Raw genomic sequence first — 21,856 nt, forward strand, 5'->3', positions numbered from 1 at the left:
CAAAAAGATTCTAATAATATTTTTAATAATTCTTATATTTTAAATTTATAAAGAAATTCTTTAAAATAAATATCTTAATTTCTTCACATTTTTTAAGTTTTCTTTGGAAATTATAAAATGAGGAATCTTGTAAATTCTATTTCAGAATTTACATCTATCTATAAAGAAATTTCAAAAAGTTACAAACTTTCTCAACACTTCTAAAAAGTTTTAATTCATTTAAAAATTAAAAAATCTTTCTAAAAAATTTTTAAATTATATAAAAATTATGAAATATTCTAAAAAATATTTGAAAAAATTGTCATAATAAATAATTTTTATGAAGTCTCTGTAGAATAGACAACTATCAGATTTCGTAATCTATTACTCACCGGAAGGATTGTTGTGGAAGAAGGATGTGCGCCTGCAGCAATTTGAAGATCATGATATTGTGAAGGTTATTACTTGAGTTCGTAGAGATTTTCATGTAAAGAAAGCTGCAAAACAGTGTAATAGTAGTACTAATGCACGTGATGATGCAGAACGTATATACGTATATGGCATCCATAGTGCTCAGCAAGCGGTCCGAATTCAACCAGTCAAGATCGACCCAAAGAAACTATTGTTGTACATGTTCGCGAATTGTTTGACATCACTAATATTTTGAATACGCCTAACATCTTCCAATGTAGTTCAATATGACAGCCAATAATCATTCCCGGTAGTGGCGATCTGACTGATAATGAAGATCATCAATGATACAAATAGCATGAAATTATTACAACCATTATGCAGATATTCCTTGTACACTCTGCCTACTCGACTGAGTGCTGTTATCTCGGCTTCTGAGTTGTTCTCCATATAATCCGAATCAGTGTTCGAGCTGCACGTTGGTAAAATAATAATCTTATTACTTGAATTTATCTCTCATAATAAATAATCTGATGAAGTTCGGTCAGTTTAAATTATTATTTAAAAACAAAGAAAATATTTTAAAAATTTGTGGATATTTCAAAAGTGCTTAACTTTTTGAATCTTAATTTAAAAACTTCTTCCGCGCTTTATTAATTAATAATAATTAGTAAAGATATATTAGAAATTTTTAATGCGCGAAAAGTATAGATATTTTTTAAAAATTATTTTGTTTTATTTTACATTTTTATTTTTTGTGCTATCTATTTTTATTAACAAAAATAACGTAATATGTTTATTTTTTCAATTTTTATATTTTTTTATTATAAATAACGAGTGATTATCTTACAGTAATGGAACTAGTCGACAATCTTGATATCCGTCTTCTTATTGTGATTCTCTTAGACATTTCCTTATTGTGATTCTTTTAGAAATTCTTCTTATATCCTTTTCCTTTCTCTGCGCTTGATTCAAATTGTTCAACAATCCAATGAGATCTTTATTTGATTGTAATAATTCGTTATAATTTTCTTGCATCTTTAGGAACCCTTAGGAAACAAAATCATATTTAATTTAAAACATATTCAACCTTCATCTTTTAATTAATTATATTAAATTACAGAAACATTAAATGTTTAAAAATTTCTTATCATTTTTTATTTAAAAAGGTTTATTATTTATTAATTTTAATTATAAAATTATCTAATTTCATAACTATAAGAAAAAATTTTAAAATCATTCAGCAATAAATTAAATTTGCTTTTGTCATTATTATATCTAAATTCTTTATTTTTAAACAAATTTAAAAAATCAAACTTTTAAAATAAAAAAATGTTTTAAGTTTAATAAAGATAACTAAAGAATATTCTGTTACTCACTCTATCTAGTACGACGATACGTTCCGCCCTTTTAAGGAATTGCAATTTATGTGTGACAAGTATCCTCGTCTTGCCGCGGAGATATTCGGTAATGCACTTTCTATAGCCTAGTCTTTCTATGCCTAGCAACGAGTATCCACCGCTCAAAGGATTGTTGAGCAAATATCCGCTTGTATAAAACCGCCATCGCGAAATTGATTCGCGCTCTTTGATACTGAATAGAAATACATCTCTATCGCCGACCATTGTCATGTCTCCCTGCAAAAATTGTCAGAAATTGTCAGAATTCTTCATCAAGGCGCACACACTTGAAACTATCAATTGAACAAAAAGAAACTTTAAAGAATGTTAAAAATTTCGAAATTAGGAAATATTAGACATTTTTCTTTTATCTAAATGCAATCACATATAGGTTAAAGATTCAGAAAAATACATAATACTACTAAAATATATCTTCTTTTATTTCCAGTCACAATTAAAAACGTAATTCATGTTTAGTGATTGATGCGGAAGATTGAAGAATCTAATTGTAAGAATTGTTACTAGTTGCATATAAAAATTCTTGATACTAACGTGCAGGAATATATAAACACTGTACAACATCCGCAATAATTGCTTTGGACTATTATCTGTATCTAGCCTTGTCATAGCAAAATAGTCCCTTATAGTACCACCGAAAAGCCAGAGTTCTTGACTGGCATAAAAGATGGTTCGGATTGTTCGTGAAATATCCAGTGGAAAAAAAATTGCCCAGAAAATTATACTTCGAGGAGTAAGGATTACGGAACCCGTGCTAGGATTTAACTCCTTCAGCAGTAGATGGAACATAGACGATTTGTCGGAACTTGCATTGACTATGGCACACAATTGATCTGGTTTGATATTGCCGGCAATTGGTCACTGATCCAATTGGCGGAAACACGCTGAAACTTCACGTATACGGAAGGTCAAATAATCTTTGATGTTTGGACAGAATGATACTCTCATTTTTCGAGATGTTTATTATCTGTTTATTTGATTCTCAGCGTTAGTTGCTTCTTTTGATTTCTGAGATTCGAACTGCAAATGCGGCGTCTTCTCCGAGAAGCGTCTCGTGTTCACTTCGTCCATTAGCAAAAAATGCTGTAAAAATTAAGCGCCCTTCAATAAATACGTGACAATAGCCCTTCAATAAATACGTAACAATAAGAATAATTGTAGATTTAAGTTCACCGTAGAAAATTGTTAGAAAATATAATAACATACAATATATCTCTAATCGATTGAATCGATGACACTATTGATTCACCCAACAGTATTAGCGGAAAGTACAACGCGACGACGAGTTAAAGTATGTTGAAATATTTGTCGACATTTTATAGTCGTCACATGGCAGTCAAATTATTCTTCATTAAAACGAACGTTATCAGATTGAAATTGATTACGACATAATTGTTCAGTGAAGATTATGATGGTCAAATGTGCAGTGCGCACATACAACAAGAATTTGATTTGCTTGATCAACTTTCTGATTACTGACACAATTTGGCTGAATGGTTTCTCTCAGGCATACATCTTCACCATCTGAACCAAAAATTATTATCTCATAAATTTTTTTCATAAAATTTTCTTATGAGTAATATTTGGATGTTAATATTATATTTTTATTCATCAGCTATATTGTTTAAGAATAATGAAACTTCTTGAGGATACCTGTATCCCAGCTATGAATTCGCTCATCAGTTGCATCCTTCGATCGGTCAATGGCGCAATCATGACTCTGAGTTTGTGATTTAAGAAGCTTAAAGTTCCTTACCCTAGAAGGACGATGATCACCAACGTCTCGACAAAACTCGTAATACTAACTTTTTGCCACATTAATGTTCCTATGATCGCAGTCTGCAAATAAAAATAAAGCCTGGTCAACTTCAACAGATAATTATTTAAAAGCAATTTCAAAACAAGAGAAAAGAAGAGATTTTTACTTCTTTACAGTCTAAATTAATTCACGGAGTTGTAAAATACAAATAGCTTATATGCATACAATCAGTATAATAGTTTTCTACTATTATACTATAATTATTAAAATTATACTATAACTATATATTACATATATATAAATCTTCGGAATATGTATTATAATATTTTAAAGAATATAATTAATTAATTATAATGCTGAACAAGATTATAGCTCTAGAAATTCTTGCAGAATGATATGGAACTTAACGCGTATAAAATATAAAATAACAAATTATCATAAAATGAGCTTAATTTGTTTTTTTCTATAATCATTTGCATTCAGAACAAAATTTGTAATAATGTATTTTTTTAACATTTAATGTTTACACTCAAATATTATTAATGATCTACAAATTGACATTATACATTTTATCATACATAATAATGCTGTTTTTTTAAATGTATAATTGCAAGATAAAATGTTTTCAATTATTCACAAATAACTTCCTTAAACTTTAGAGCTCGTTCTAATCTAAAACTTTTTAAGTTTCAATTTTTGTAGCAAAATCGAAACATTTATTTTTGTAATATTTATATTGCAATGTGCAATATTATTTATAATTGTAATATTAATTTCAAAAATATGACAAATAAATATTTGATCACTTAATCCTAATATCTTCCTCATTATAGGCATATACAATTATGTATAAAAAATATTTTATCGGGCCGCTATATTTTAAAAGAGATAATATCTCTCGAGAGACACTCTACGATGAATATTATACATGCAAACATGTTATTGGTAGTCGTTATAGTTAATTATAACATTGTATCAGCAAAAGTATTATTGTAATCGTTGAAGATCATAACTATTGGGAGTACAAATTATTTCGGTCCGTTTTTTTGTGCATTTATTTCAAAACAAAATAAATGAAGATCAATTAAAGTATTGTCCATCGCTGCCTACTACTTTTTCCCATCTCTCAGGCAATTTTCGAATTCCATCTCGAAAAAATGACTCGTCTTTGGAGATGATCCAATTTTGGAGCCAGTTTTCGATTTCTGCGAAAGAAGTGAACCGGTGACTTGCTGCATTCTTCGGAACAACCAGTAATCAAAAAAGGAGCAATGTCCGAATACGGCGGGTGCGGTAAAACATCCCATTTTCCAAATATTTTTTTACGACTTTAGCGACATGAAGCCGAGCGTTGTCATGAAGAAGAATAATTTTATCATGTCTTTGCTCGTATTCCGACCATTTTTCTCGCAATGCACGGCTTAAACGAATCAATTGTAGCCGATACTCGTAATGGAATCGTCAGGTTTTAGCAGCTTATAGTAAATAAGATCCTTTTGATCCCACCAGATACAGAGCATGATCTTCGAACCATGAATGTTCGGCCATGGTGTTGATGTTGAGATCGATGGCAACGATTAACCGGGCTTAGTGTAGTATTTTTTTTTCTTGGGGTTGTCATAGAATATCCACTTCTCATCTCCAGTCACAATCTGATGCAAAAAACCTTTTCTCTGTTGTCTTTGAATCAGCTATTCGCAAGTGTAAAATCGCCTTTCAACGTCTCTCGGTTTCAGTTCATAAGGCACCCAATTTCCTTGTTTTTGAATCATTCCCATGATTCTCAATCGTACTGAAACGGCTTGTTGAGTTATCCCCAATGATTTTGTAAGCTCCTCTTGCATTTGACTCTGATCTTCTTCGAGTAATGTCTCTAATTTTTTGTCTTCAAATTTTTTTGGCTGTCCAGAGTGAAACTTGTTTTCAACACTGAAATCTCCTTGAAACGTCAAAACCATTCCCTACATGATTTCCCTACATGATGATCAGTTGGAGCAGTGTCATCATAAACTTCGACAAGCATTCGATGGGCTTCAGCCGCACTTTTCTTCCAATTAAAGCAGAAAATCAAAACCTCCTGCAAATGCTGCTTGGTTAACACAAAATTCGACATTTCAAACACAGTAAAAATCAAGGTGTTGAAATTCAAAACGATATAAACTGAATATTATTAGCAGATATTTAACCTCTCTGAAATCGCCAAAATTAGCTGACATTATGAACCATTCATAACAGCTGGAGCTATCTTTAGGGAAACGGACCAAATTTAATAACAATATAATGAGGAAAATGTTAGGATCAAGTGATGATACATTCATTTATTATATTTTTGAAGTTACTATTACAATTACAAATAATATTGCATCATAAATATTACAAAAACAAATGTTTGGAAATTGCTACAAATATTGAAACTTAAAAAGTTTTAGATTAAAATCATTTAAAGTCTAAAGGCAGGAAATTACTTGCAAATAATTGGCCAATATTACCTTACAATTATACATTTACAAAAAAAACAGCTCTATTATATATGGTAAAAAGAATAATAATATCAAAATTGGCATATCATTAATAATAATTTAAATATAAAAATTAAAATATATAGATAAATATATATATGTATATATAAACTGCTATTACTAAATTAATCAATATCCTGGAATGACGAGATGTCCAATATATGAAAATAATTTTTAAAACTATTAGTTAGAAAATTATATATACATATTCGTAATCTTGTTAAACTAGTCATAAAAAATAAGCAAATACTTTGTACAATATTTTAATTTATTCATTTAATAATTTCGATTTGAAATAATCATTATATCTGTATTTCATACATATATCATACAATACTAAAGTCTTATTGTTATTAGGACAATATTATTATTAGCATTATTATAGCAATAAAGATAATAAAAACATTTAGTAAAACTAAGAAAGTGACAAAATTAAAATTGAAATATGCCAATATGAGCCGACATAGAAAGTTGCTGTGTATATATTTTTATTATCTGAAATAATTCATATCGTATGCTCTTTGATTCGGATCTTCTTCAGTGTAAATTCCTTCACAAGTAATTATTTATTTTACATTATTGTTCGGTACCCCTATCGTTTACAACGTCTAGTTATATCGTCTAATCACATCGATAAAAAATCGATCAATTCAGATGTCAATTAAGCGATGCATGCGTCATGCGTAATCGATCAAAAAACTATCAGATCATCATGGCCATTCTCACTGTCTCGTCGACCGCACGCAACTCGTCTCGTGGACAAGTATCACTGTGCTATCGCTAAGATCCTTTCCGTATCCATTGTAAGCACGTTCGCCCGCGTCTGAGGTCTATTCAATAAAAATTTGAAAAGCAGAGAAGATCTCATTTTTCTCGACCAAGTGCCCTCGAAGCAATCATACCGCGGGAAACGCTTGGACGGTGATCGCGTGACCGCGCCATTACAAATCCATCGTGCGCGCAGATCACCAACATTTCTATGGTCCTTCGAGCCGGATTCTGTTAAATATTTGGCCTCAATAAAGTGGTGAGCAGCAATTTGGCAGTCAGACAAGGGTATCTCATCGAGATGAGACAAGCGTCGCAGTAGCAGCAATCAGTGCAGCGGCAGCACACAATTCAATAAAGCAGCCGCAAGGTTCGCGTCTAAGCATCAGAGACTCAGCCCGGCTCATATTACGTCACATCCTGACGCAGAATCAACATTTTACGGCGCAATCCTGTTGACGGCGGAAAATAAGGCCCAATCCAGATGACGTATAACGGAAATCATCCCTTAACGGCGTAACATCTGCGAGAGAAACGTTTCCATTCAACAACGTTTGACTGAAAAGCATCTAGTATCTATCGCATCCCCTTCTAGGATTAATTGTGTGCGTAACAAGGTAAGGAAGACCATTGTCTCCGTTGTCAACCAAGTTCCCTCCGTTGCGTTCGCATTTGCATCTAAGATGGTCGACCAACCACAAATGACACTTAAGCGACACCGCGCGGCCATAAATGCGTCATGTACGCATATCAGAACTTATGTAGAGTCAATCGCTGTCATTATCCCGTCAATAGTGACTCATCTCAATGCGCGGATGGTGAAACTCAAACGTTATTGGACGGAATATATCAGGTATATGATTTGAATGATGATTTGAGAAACAGATGGCGCACTAATGCAGTGTGAAGTACAAAGATTTAACATTATACGCCATTTTATTGTACATCAACAAGTGTCAAACGCGCAAAGTGATTTGATTGAAAAGTGTTTGCATAATATTGTGTTGCTGTGTTTAATATGACGAAATTTGTACCAAATAAGGAGCATTCGCGGACAGCATTAATTTTTTGTTTTCATTTGAAGAAAACTGCTGCGAAATCATATTTCATCATCGATTACTTGGAGAAGCTTATGTACTTAGTGAACATGTTCCATCGCAAAAAACATGTGAACGATAGTTTCAGCGTTTCAAAATTGGAGATTTCGATGTTGCAGACAAGGAACACGGAAAACCGCCCAAAAAGTACGAAGACGTGGAATTGCAAGCATTGCTGGATGAAGATGATTCACAAACACAAAAACAATTCGCAGAGCAATTGAGCGTTAATCAACAAGCTGTTTCCAATCGCCTACGAGAGATGGGAAAGATTCAGAAAGTCAGCAGAGGGGTGCCACATGAATTGAACGAGAGACAGATGGAGAGGCGCAAAAACATATGTAAAATTTTGTTCGAACGATACAGAAGAAAGTCATTCTTGCATCGTACCGTTACTGGGGATGAAAAGTAAATTTTTTTTTGAGAATCCCAAGCGCAAAAAATTATGGGTAGACCCAGGCGCATCATTCACATCGACCGCAAGACCGAATCGCTTTGGCAGGAAGACGATGCTCTGTGTTTGGTGGAATCAGAAGAGTCTTGGTCTATTATGAGCTATTGAAGCCTGGCGAAACGGTTAATATCAAATGCTATCAACAACAATTGACCGATTTGAACCGTTCGCTGTTTAAAAAATGACCAGAATGTATACCAAAAGAGGCAACACAAGGTCATTTTTCTCCATGACAATACTCTATCACATACGGCAAAATCAGTTCGGAATACGTTGGAAGCACTCAGCTGGGAAGTTCTACCCCATGCGGCTTACTCACCAGACTTGGCTCCTTCCGATTACCACTTGTTTGCTACAAGATTTTTGTTGGCGTGGTATCCACAAATTGCCCGAAAGATGGGAAAAATGTGTAACTAGCAATGGAGCATACTTTGAATAAATCTCTTTTTATCATTCTTCTGAATTTAACGTGTTTTTTTTGGGAAAAAAATCGTCATTTTATACTTATACACCTGGTAATCTGGTTCGCGCAACAATTCAACGATTTGACACATCGCGTGAAAAATATCGTATCCGCCAACGTGCCCATGGAAACGTTGTCTAAAGCAATGGGAGGCATACTGTAGCGCGACGCGTTGTCACATCTGCGAAAAATCGTTCGCGCCGAACGATATGCGAGTCTGCGATTATTGTCATCTCACCGGTAGATATCGCGGTCCAGCGCATTCAAATTGTAACTTAAATTATAAAAATTCGTTCTATATTCCGATTGTATTTCAACAATTTATCGGGCTATGATGCTCATTTTATATATAGTATAATAGCATAATTAAAGAAATTGCTACTGCATACGATGAACATGTAGGTGTACTACTGATAACGAAGATAAAATATATTTCATTCACCAAACATGTCGATAGCACCAAAGATAAAACTGAAAAGAATTTTCAGAAAAATGGTGTAAAATTAAGATTCATTGATTCTTTCAAATTTCTAAATGCAAGCCTTGATAAATTGGCGTCGTATCTCGACAAAGATAAATTAAAAATTGTACGTTCCGAATTTTGCAAACTCAGCGTGGAGGATTTCGATCTTCTCACATGAAAAGATGTCTTTCCATACGAGTATTGACTGCGTCGAAAAATTGCAGGACACGCGCTTACCACCGCGCGAATTATTTTTCAGTTGACAGGCGATACCGTATCCGAAAGCGATTATGCTCACGCTGTGAACGTATGGCAGCGATTCTCTATCCGAACGCTTGGCAAGTACAGTGATTTGTATTTGAAAACTGATGTCTTGTTATTAGCCGACATTTTCGAAAATTTCCGCAATAGTTGCATCGCGAGTTATTGTCTCGATCTCGCGCATTATTATACATTGCCAGGTTTCACGTGGGACGCCATGCTGAAACATACACATGTAAGATTCGAGTTGCTCACCAACATTGATATGATCATGTTCATCGAGCGCGATATACGCGTCAGTCTCAGTCAATGTTTCAGCAGATACGCACAGGCTAACAAGTACATGCGTTCGTTCGATCCATCGAAACCGTCGTCGTATTTGATGTACTACGATGTGAATAATTTGTATTGATGGGTAGTGTGTCAATCTTTGCCATATGCCGAATTTCAATGGTTCGAAGAAGCTGCGAACTTTGACGTGAGTGCGATCGCTCCGGATTCATCCACCGGTTATATTCTCGAAGTCGATCTCGAATATCCGCAGCATTTATATGATCGACACACTGACCTACTTTTCTGCCCAACGCGCGATAAACCGCCCGGCAAGCGTGAAGATAAACTTCTAGCGACGTTGTACAATAAGCAGCGTTACGTCATCCACTATCGCAACTACCTGCAGCAATGTACTCGTCACGGTCTTCGCCTAACAAAGATCCACCGGGTGCTACAATTCACTCAATCTCCATAGCTCCGCGATTACATTGAACTCAATACACAATTTAGAACGCGCAAAAAACGATTTCGAAAAAAATTTGTATAAACTAATGAACAACGCGGTATTCAGTAAGATGGAGAATGTGCGCAATCACGTTGATGTAAAATTAATAACAAAATGGGACGGACGGTATAGCGCGGAGGTGCAATGGTCGCGAAACCGAATTTTCAGCCGCAGTGCCTTTGCAGAAAATTTGATCGCCGTCGAAATGCGCAAACTCGAGGTAAAGTTGGACAAGCCGATTTACGTGGGTATGTGCATACTCGACATATCGAAAGTTTGTTTATACGAATTTCACCACGAGTACATGTCACCGATGTATTGCGATAAATACAAGATCATGTACACCGACATGGACAATCTCATTTATCATATAAAATGCGACAAGAATATGAAACGCGATATCGCTAGATTCGACACGAGCGATTATCCGGTAGACAAACAACGTGTATGCCTCTCGCGAACAAAAAAGTACCTGGTCTGATGAAGGATGAAAATAATGATGCGATAATGACTGAATTCGTTGGACTTCGCTCGTAAAAGCGAAGATGTACGCGGTGAGAGTGGACGGCAAGAAGGACACTAAAAAGGTGAAAGGTATAAAAAATAACGTCGTAGCGCGAACGATAACGTTCAATGATTACACGCAGTATTTGAACGAAGAGATCGAAATGATTCGCCATCAATCGTGTATACGATCTAAATTACACGAGGTATACATGATATCCGAATCGAAAATCGCTGAATGAGTACGATGACAAACGATACCTCGTACCGGACTCGACGGAGACGTTACCGTGGGGGCATTGGCGGATACCTTTGTAATATATGTTACTATTATGTATTTATTGTAATTTACACTTTTTTCACATTTATACAAGTATTATTAACATGTATTTTTATATAATAACATTTATTATTAATATTACGATTATTATACTTTCATATAATATATATCATATATTTTTAACATTTATATATTACTAGTATTTCTTTACATTTTATGTATCCCATATTTCTTTTTATCATTTATGCATATTACTATTATGTACCACTATTATTTTAATTTACACGTAATGCATGTTTTTTTACATTTATATAAGTATTATTATTATATTTTATGTAGTACCATTTATTATATATTATTGTTATTTTTTCATTTCATGTATCGTACATTTATATCTGTATATTTCAAAACGAAGATGATAATAAAAAAAAACATTTATATATTTATATTGATATATTTTTTATATGTAGAAATAAAAATACACGAATCAAAATTTTATTTTAAATGACATTGTTTTTGTGTATCCATGAATTGTGCGATCTATCGAATCCCAGCCATTTGACATATACCTTATCTCCTTTCCTGCGCAATACTTTCTCCACGAGATACACGTCCAGATGAGTAGCGCGATGCAACTCATGCTCGTAAAACGCTCCAGCGACGAATTTTCCGCGATAATCCTCGAGTAGATAAGTTACGGGATTGGTACGCTGTATCTTAACAATTGTAAATACCTCGATGGTCCAATTTGGTGTGTAACCCTTTTCAAAAATCGTCTTGTATTTGCTCACGCGTACCGAATCGCGAAACTTTAAATTTTGATGGACCAGCAATCTTTATCGCGCTGTACATCGTGAGTCCAAGAGTCTTTCGGCAATCGCGGGAGTTACGTCAGTAAGTCGCATGCCGATGCTTACGTGCGTTGTAATCTGATGCGGTAGCTCGTCGATTCACTTGTAATTGCCGTTGAGTGTAAACATCTTCCACATGTCGTTTTTGAGCGTGCGATTGAACCGTTCGACTACTGACACTTTCAACGTCGAATACGTGGAATAGTGATTAACGTCGTGTTTTTTCAAGATTTTCTGCACATCGGCGTTGTAAAATTCCTTTCCCATATCCGTTTGTAAATTTTTCTGACATCTTCCACTCGCTCGAATTATCTCAGCGATAACATTAGTCGTCTCGCTTCCACCCTTGCTCTTGAGCCCACGCGTATTTGCTCAACACATCGATCAGTATGTAGTGGTGGCCTCTGTTGAAATTTGAGTATGGACGCATCTCGACAATATCAATCTGCCACAGATCATCGTATCCTCGAATTATGATGCGCCTTCGCGGAAAATTTTTTCTCGCCGGAGTATGTAATTTCTCGACGAGTCGTCTCTCGGAACTAATTTTTCTCTTTTCGCTGAATCTCTTTTCCACGATTCAACGCGTAATACACAGAGCAAAAGAATTTTTTTTTCCTCACTGACACCACTCGACTGACTCATTTCGTCTATCGATTTAATTTATAATAAGACCAGCTTCGCGAAGTTTCTCGATGATCGACACATCTCGTTGTCATGAGCGTTGTTGTCCGCTCGGTGCGAAGCGTCGAGCAATCGTAGACGATCCACTAATTCGTTGGGATCATCTCAATGTACGTAATCAATCGCGTTGTCATTCAATATCATTGCATGAGGTAATCCCTTTTCAGATTTGTTCTTCTGTTTCTTGGGTGTGATCGACATTAACGGCGCGATTACGTATTTGTACTTGTATTCCCTATTGCTCAATAATCGGCCCTGCGATTGATGCTTGTGTTTGTAGCCAGCAGCATGCTCTTGTACTTGTTCATCGTCTTCTGTATAAAGGAGATCATCAGGAATTCTCTTGAAAATCAACTCATAAAGATCAGATGTATCGACGTATCATACACCATCGATAATTATGTTGTCCGCATCATCTACATCGAAATGTTTATTGCCAAACATCAATCCATTCTTGTGTAGATAAACGCCCTACACAAAATCTACACACTCTTATGTTTATCTCGCGTTCCCTTCAAGATAGTCTCGACTTCTACTTTTAATTCAGCGGGCCCAAGCCGGCTCGTAATGCCTCTCGACTTTCCTACGTTTGCAACCGATTTTGAACCTTTGTTGCTAGCGAGTCTTTCGTCGTTTCGAAAACATTGTCCAACGACTCTATCGTCGGTACGATTTTGCTACGCGGTGTGGAGGTTATCGGCTGTACACGATCGTGCGATCGATCATCGATTTACGCGGGGTCGCAGAATGCTCGAACGTCTCGCTCGCTTTCTCTCCCTCCTCCTCCTCCCCCTCCTCGTCCTCCTCTTTTCTCTCATGTTTGAAGGCAGATGCTGCGTTATCGTCGCGCGGCTGTCTCTTTATCGTGCGCACAGGGCTGTCAACAAGCTGCTATAGAGGTTTGATAATAGGTTTAAAATGTCTGTCCAATGCCATATCCTCCTCGATTCTATCAGTCTTTAGAGTGCGATGTTTCTTGCGGATCGACTCGCTCGTCTTCTCGATCTCCCTCGCAATTTTTTCACGCGCGCGCACATCAGCCATGTTCATCTCTAACGAAGTATCGACAACGACTAGTCTCGTTACAGTATCGCAAATTCGTTAAATCCCTTTCTCCCGTCTTTAAGCGCACTGTCCTTGTCCATCACTAAAAATCCATATTTTTTTTGTCAACAGTCGCGACACAACAAAATTCATCAAACGACATATCGATATTTATGATCGTTGTAAACGTGTTTCAAGTTGGTACAATCCTGTTTGAACAAGATCAACAGGTTCGCGTATTAGATGTTTAGGTATCCTCGCGTACGTCTGACAGAGATAGAAGCAATCAACGTTCAAGTGGCGGCCCATCGAAAAGTATTGTCTCACTACATCCTGCTTGTTGCATGCTACGTCAAAGATAAAAATAGAATTTGGGCGCGCCTCGCTCGATGGAACGACATCGCTGTTGTTGGAGAACGTAAAGTAGCCGATTTCGTCGATAGACGTAAATAAATTTTCGAGATATCGATACTTTGGCTGTTGCAGCGATTTTGAGTAGACATACACATTCTCAAAACGTACGTCGTTTGGACTCTCGAGCAAGCTTATAAGAACGTTGGTTTTATTACAATTCGATGGGCCGCAAATGATCGTGCGTATAGTACTCGGCAGCATTTCGCCGTGCTTGCGCTTCTCCGCGCTGTCTTCCATCATTCGCGATTTCGCGTCACAATTTGTGACGTGTCATTAGCGGTTGCAGCACGAATTTCATGCTCATACTAAAGACTATGCGCTCTCGAATGACTATTTAAAGGTGCGCGAATCCGCGAATTGCGCAGTAGCAAAATGTATCTCGCTGTGTCATCCTTCCGATATTCGAGACTCGAGCAACTGCAACATATATCGAAGGTCGTACTCTTATGCGTATACGGCGACTATATCGAACACGTTTGGGACAAGCTTCCGGAACACGTGAAGGCAGATTCGGAGGTTCGAATTCTATTGTCGCTGCGACGAGCACTACAATCAACCGTGGTAGCGGATGCACATCGACGGCCTTGCATCGAAGATGAAGGACTGTAACGAATGTCAGCGTCGCGCAGAAGTCTGTTGAATCGAGCGATAAACGCACTTCTTTTCGAGTTATACATTCCGGGCTACCAGTTTTGCGACTCGGGCACTCGGCTTACGAAGCGACTAGCCAGAGGTAACGAGGGCATCCGCTGGACGCGGCGTGCCGAGAACATGACATTGCGTATTCTCGAAGCAACGATCTCATCGATAGACACGCGGCGAACAAGGTACTCGCCGATAAAGCGCTAGGAGGCGTCGTCGCGAGAGATTCGGCTCTGAGCGAGAGAGCAGCCGCAGCTGCCTTCTGGGCAGCGATGAAAACCAAGACCAAGATCGGCATGGGCATGAAACCGAAAAAAAAGACGACGAAGAAAAAGGTGACGAAAATGCGGACACTTCCAACAACTAAACGAGGTGGTGCGTTACCATTTCTGCCAATATTGGGCGCGCTCGGATCCTTGATCGACGGAGTGGCGAAAGCGGTAAATGATAACAAAGTCACGCGACGTCAGCTCGAAGAGCTGCAACGTCACGATCGCGCGATGGAGCAGGGTCGCGGACTGTATCTCGCTCCGTACAAAAATACGGGCGCGAACTGTATCTCGGCCCATACAAACATGGACAGGGTATAGCTACAAAGAAAAAAAAAACGTCGAAAAGACGATAAAAATGCCGTCTGGCGCAAATATCAATGTGTAATTGAACGAGCTCGCGAGACGTATTATACTTTAGAGACGTTTTCATGCGTAACACGTTATCGATGAGCGGCGCGCACCGAAACGAAAGCGATATCGTGAATCTGGACAATGCAACGGGGCCTGGTACTCACTGGGTAGCGTACACGAAGAAGAACAACCGCGTCGTATACTTTGACAGTTTCGGTAATCTTCGCCCAAGGAACTGGTGCGATATTTCGGGAACGATGCTATGACGATAGAGTACAATCGCACGTCCTATCAGACGTACGATCAGAGTTTCTGTGGACAGATGTGCCTACGGTTTCTATAAATGGTAGATGCGCGTGAATTTAAAAAGCTCGACGAGATGCTGAAATTTTAGTATTAGTCGAACGCTTTTTCCGTCATGTCGTTGACGCTTACGCTGAGCGGGAAGAGCACCGTCCTTGTGGCGAACTACTTTCCCGCCATAGATTTGAGTGATGGAGATTACAAGCTCTGTCTGGCGATTTTTGAGACTTATCACACGGTACTGAATGTGAATGAATCGGACATCAAATTTTATTTTGCCAAAGACGACGCGGAAATTACAATTCCCGAAGATTTATATGAAGTGCGAGACATAAATGAAATGCGCCATTTTACGGAAATGTCCACACCGCGACGCGCTTAAAACCGTTAACAACGTTAGTGCGTGGTGACGACAACAATGACACTGATGACGATAATAATGAAGGTAGAGAATATCCGATTATGCTCCGCGTAAACTATAACACGATGAGATGCGAGATTAGATGTGCATACAGAATAAACTTTGGCAAGCCCAACAGCATTGGATCGCTACTGGAATTCTAATCGAAGCGTATACTGCGATCGCGAAGGTGGCACGAATCGGACGTCGATCAACATAATGAATGTAAACGTTATCCGCGTAGAGTGTAACGTGATCGCGCGTACAGCAACGGCAAAAGCGTGCACACGATACACGAATTTTCGTCGAGCGTGCCTCCAGGATATAAGATATCGGAGAGGCCGGCGTAGATCATTTATCTGCTAATCATCGCACGGAGCATTACGGATCTAAAAATACGCATTGTCGACCAGAACGGACGATTGCTCGATTTTCGAGGAGAAGAAATCACCGTTAGATTGCACATACGACGGCGACAGTGATAACGCGAGCGTGAGATGCTCGTGCTGAACGGAACGGAGCAGAGAAATAATGCATTCTTTACAAGGCCAGTGACGTCACAGTTCGATACACTCGCTCATCCAGCTGCATCAGACAAAAGAAGAAGAAGAAGAAGAAGAAGAAGCTTAGCGTGTCAAACGTTACATTTTTAAAGTCTTTGGGATTCGCGCAACATTTGAGATGACTGATATCCTAAATGTTAAAGACGAGTCGATCTTCGACGATCGCATCATCAAGATTGAGACTCACACATACAGCCCGTTCGCCAACACAACGTTCGGATACAGCGATGAAATAAGAATACTCATACAGCAATAGGATATGTACATCGTACGAAAGCTTTCTGTACGTCGAGGGAAAACTGATGAAGAACAAAGTGGTCCAGAGTGTTCACGTGACATTGGGAAATAATTGCGTCACATTCATATTCGATGAGATTCGATATGAATTCAATGGTGTGGAGATCGATCATAACAGAAACGTGAACATAACACACTCAAAAACTATGTAACAGTGTCATCCGACAGAAGCGTGATTCTGCGAAATGCCGGTTGGAATGCGCAGACTACTGCGGCCGGATATTTTAATTTCTGTGTACCGCTCTACGTACTACTGGGATTTTGCGAAGATTACAAACGCGTGGTGATCAATGCTCCTCACGAGTTAATTTTAATACGAGCACATAATGATAACAATTGATTGATGAGAGATCCGGCGACAGAACCAATGTTCGACTTATTCAGTAGAAAGTACAGTGGCGAATGCCGCACGTGTTATTGAGCGAAATAAATAAATTGTCGATGCTACGCGCTTTGGAAAGCGGACGATATCTGAGCATGGCTTTTCGCTCGTGGGATCTGTACGAGTTGATTCCGCTCTTGCAGAGCACAATCAAACATTCGTAATCATCAAGATGGCTACTTAGCTCGAGAAGTCACGCTACGTCATTTTCGCTATGCAAACAAGTCGAAAAAATGTCATGCCTGAAGCTATAAGTCGATTCGACGATTGCAAATTAACCAATGCTAAACTCTACTTGAATTCAGAACGTTATCCGTATGATGACTTGAATCTGGATTTTGATAAAAACAGATGTGCGATTCTGTACGACTTGTACGCGCGTTTCTGCAAGGGCTACTACGGATATCTTGAGCCAAGTCTCACCTTTACGACTTTTTTACGTAATGACTTTTTCGTGATCATCGATTGCTCTCGATAGAACGAATCGGTCAAAAGTGGCACTGTGGACGTGCGATTAGAACTTTGAATGTAAGGAGAACGTGCCCTCAAATACAAGCTTATTGTCTCATCATACACGATCGCGTGGTTTAGTATAATCCATTGACCAACGTTGTGCGCAAAATCACCTAAGCGTACTTCCGACATGATATAAAATCTACGATACGTTGCATTCGACCGCAATCGATCGCAATCTTCTCAACATGTTCGTTCCAACGTTCGTGGATTTGCAAGGATTCATCGTTAACAAAAAATTTATTGTGAAGCAAATAGCGGTGTTGAAACAGAGGACTGTTCTCACACATACATTTACATTTTTACGAGTCCCCGTGTCATGGAAATTTTTGACAAGATCCGACAGGTCTTGCGCTTCCTGATTGAGTGCTTATCGCCATGGATTGCGATGGGAGGATGGGATGGTCCTGTACAATGAGGCGATCACGATAGCTGTATTTGAACATGATTATCGTGCACATTAAGGGACATGAGAAACGAACATGGCTATGGAGCTTGCTTTTGAACGATGAGCGAGAACGCATATACATCGAGATCTTGGATGCAGTTTCCGAAGATATGGAATTTTTAACTAATCTGGATGTTGCTAATACTATGCGATGTGGACAACATGTTAAGAATTACAAAATGTATTGAAAATATATAACTGGTGGTTGCAAAAGAATTTTTTAAATAAAAAATACATTAACACGTATTTATTACATTCTATTTCTTTTTCCCCTTCCTTTGTAATACATGTACTCATATTAAGTGTACAACTGTGCTTCCGCCGTTTTCCTATACATGGCTTTAACGGTAAGTGATGGTCGAAATAAATAGATCATAGACATCATACAATAAACTTGGGCATCTGTCAACATAATCCCATAGAAACATTAGTCGATTTGTGTCTGCATCATAAAATTATTCTCGATTGAAAATATCAGTTTACGAGCCAAATTCTCGTCTTTTGCGGGAGGTTTTAATTTTTTGCTTCAATATGAAGAAATTTGCGGCTGAGGCTCATCGAATGTTCTCAAATATTTATGGTGAGGCCGCTATTAGTGACGTGAGTGGTTTCAACGCTTCAAGAACGGTGATTTTGACGTCCAAGGCCATGCTCTGTATTTAGTGGGACCAGCTCGGCGTAGTGTATTATGAACTGTTAAAACCGACTGAAACAATCACAGGCGATCGGTATCGAACGCAATTGATGCGTTTGAGCCGAGCATTGAAAGACAAACGGCCGCAATACAACAAGAGACATGATAAAGTGATTTTGCAGCATGACAATGCTCGACCCCATGTTGCGAAAGTGATCAAGACATACTTGGAAACGTTGAAATGGAGAGTCTTCCCCCCCCCGCCGTATTCTCCAGACGTTGCTCCCTCTGACTATTACTTGTTTCGATCAATAGCACACGGCCTGGCTGACCAGCACTTCCGGTCTTATGAAGAAGTAAAAAATTGGATCGATTCGGGGATAGCCTCAAAAGATGACCAGTTTTTTCGACGCGGGGTTCGTACGCTACCCGAAAGATGGGAGAAAGTAGTGGCCAGCGATGGACAATACTTTGAATTATAAATGTATAACCAGTTTTTTACAATAAAGCCTCGAATTTCGGAAAAAAAACGGCGGAAGCAAAGTTGTACACCTAATATGTATGAACGTATATGTATGTATGCATGTATATACCAAGTGTATAAGCTTAAATCCGCTGCTTTTAGTCAGAAAAACACATTTTTTTTTCCTAGGAAGCAAAAACAAATTTATTCAAAGTTGCCCTCGCTAACTATACATTTTTCCCATCTTTCGGGGCAATTTGTGTCACGCCAAAAAAATTCTTCATCTTTCGAGGCAAACCACTCATCAAGCCATTTTCGGACGTCTTCGTAGGAATCGAAGTGCCGCTCAGCGAGCGCGTGGCCCATCGACGAAAACAGATGATAATCAGAAGGTCTGATGAGTAAGCGGGATAGGGTAGCATTTCCCAGTTAAATGTCTCCAAGTAGTTTTGTTGACGTGTGCGATGGTGCGTTGTCGTGGAGGAAAATCAGCTTGTCATATCTTTTCCGATAATGCGGCCTTTTTTCACGCAGAGCATGGTGCAATTTGATCAGTTGTTGGTGATAGCGATGAGCATTAACAGTTTCACTAGGTTTTAACAGCTCGTAATAGATGACATCCTCCTGATCCCACCAAACGCACAGCATCATCTTCCGTCCAAAGCGATTTGGTCTTGATGAAGATGTTGATGGGCGGGATCAACTCAAGATTTCTTGCGTTTAGGATTCTGAAAATAGATCCACTTTTCATCGCCTGACACAATCCGATGCAGAAACGACTTTCTTTTTTGTCTGGCAAGCAGAATTTGGCATGTGTTTTGGTGTCGCTCCATCTGTCTATCGTTCAGTTGCGGCATCCATTTTCCGATCTTTTGAACCTTCTTCATGGCATGTAGCCGCATGGAAATGGCTGCTTGAGAAACACTCAATTGCTCGGCAAGTATTCTTTGCGATTGGTTATCGTTCTCGTCCAAAAGAGCCTGCAATTGACAGTCCTCAACCTTCCTGGGCCAATTTTCACGCTTCTTGTCACTTTCAAAATTGTCGTCATTGAACCGGCGAAATCAATCTCTGCACGTTGTTTCCGATAAAGCATTGTCGCCATAGGCCTCCACAAGCATTCGATGTGATTTGGCTGATTTCTTCAAATTGAAACAGAAAAGCAAAGCTTCTTTTTAGCAAAAAATTAGACATGAATACGAAAGAAAAAATGTATATTGTTGTATGAAATTGCTGATGATGTGCACTGGTTAATGTTGACAGATGTCAAACTCATAAAAAGTGTGTTGTGTGCCCAAGGTAGCTTTGTACGCTCACTAATGCCACCTATGAGCAAACAGTGGATTTAAGCTTATACACCTGGTATGAACGTATTAGGTGGGAAAAAGTTCGTAGCGTTTTTCCCGTTAGATGTAATGAGAAAAACGCAACGAACTTTTTCCTATACCTAATATGTATCCGAAAACATCGACGCTTCTGTTAAACGTGTCGCGACATGTTCTGGTAGTACATATATGCAGTGTATATAGGTAGTGTATAAGACTTTTTTTTTCATTCAATCGTAAGCTTCAGTTACGAGCGTTAAGACATGGATTGAGTAAAAGAATATATACATCGAAAATCGATTGAGCGAAAAGAGTATCGTCCCTTGTCGCTAAGTCCGCCGCCATCGAAGGAGAATGCGAGATATTGGGAATGTTCTGGGGAAATTCTGGGGGAATTCTGGGGAAAAAGCTTCAAAACTTCATCCGTACGCATTCGATGACGGAAACGATGCTACGACGTATGTTCGAATTTGACGGATGTATCGACGTAACGTTCGAGCGATTAGCCCGACTCGTCGATACGGTTGATGCTAAATATATGATTCTCCAACATCGCGTCTGAGAACGCTATACGTGATAGCGATATTTTCAATGGGCATCAGCTCGTCGATTGCGAACTATTGACTTTAGCTTTTAATACGTACAAAAAAAGAAACGATGTAATGACATATGAATAAAAAATTGTTTCGTTCCCATTACTATGTACTATACTTTCTTTATTTCCCATCCATTTACCCATCCATTCATCCTATACCTCGACACGCCATCGTACTCCGTACTTTAGATAAATAACAGTCACGCTTGTTTTTTTTGTCGTATCACGAATCATATACGTATGTATGTATATATGTATGAACGTATACGAATGAACGTATGTATATTTCCACGTAAGAAAAAGAAAAAGAATTATAGGTATGAAAATAATGCAGCGTGAATTTTCAGCAATTCGACAGTGCAAATAATCGCGGCTACTATATATTAAGCTATTCTTATAAAGAGTGCTGCAACGATATAAGCGATACTTTTCTCGTGACGGTACTTATCTGAATTGTTTTATATACAACTATCGCCTAAAAATAATCCTAGACAGGCTCGCTGCGGCGAAGATTGAGTCTC

The 21,856-nt window shown here is 38.1% G+C and overlaps 1 pseudogene; it reads right to left on the reverse strand.

The window, feature by feature from the left end:
• Positions 1 to 363: 363 nt before the first annotated feature.
• LOC108694695 lies at positions 364 to 5,411 on the reverse strand (annotated as a pseudogene).
• Positions 5,412 to 21,856: the final 16,445 nt, after the last annotated feature.

Source organism: Atta colombica, unplaced genomic scaffold (genome assembly GCF_001594045.1).
Source record: "Atta colombica isolate Treedump-2 unplaced genomic scaffold, Acol1.0 scaffold123, whole genome shotgun sequence".
Taxonomy (NCBI): domain Eukaryota; kingdom Metazoa; phylum Arthropoda; class Insecta; order Hymenoptera; family Formicidae; genus Atta; species Atta colombica.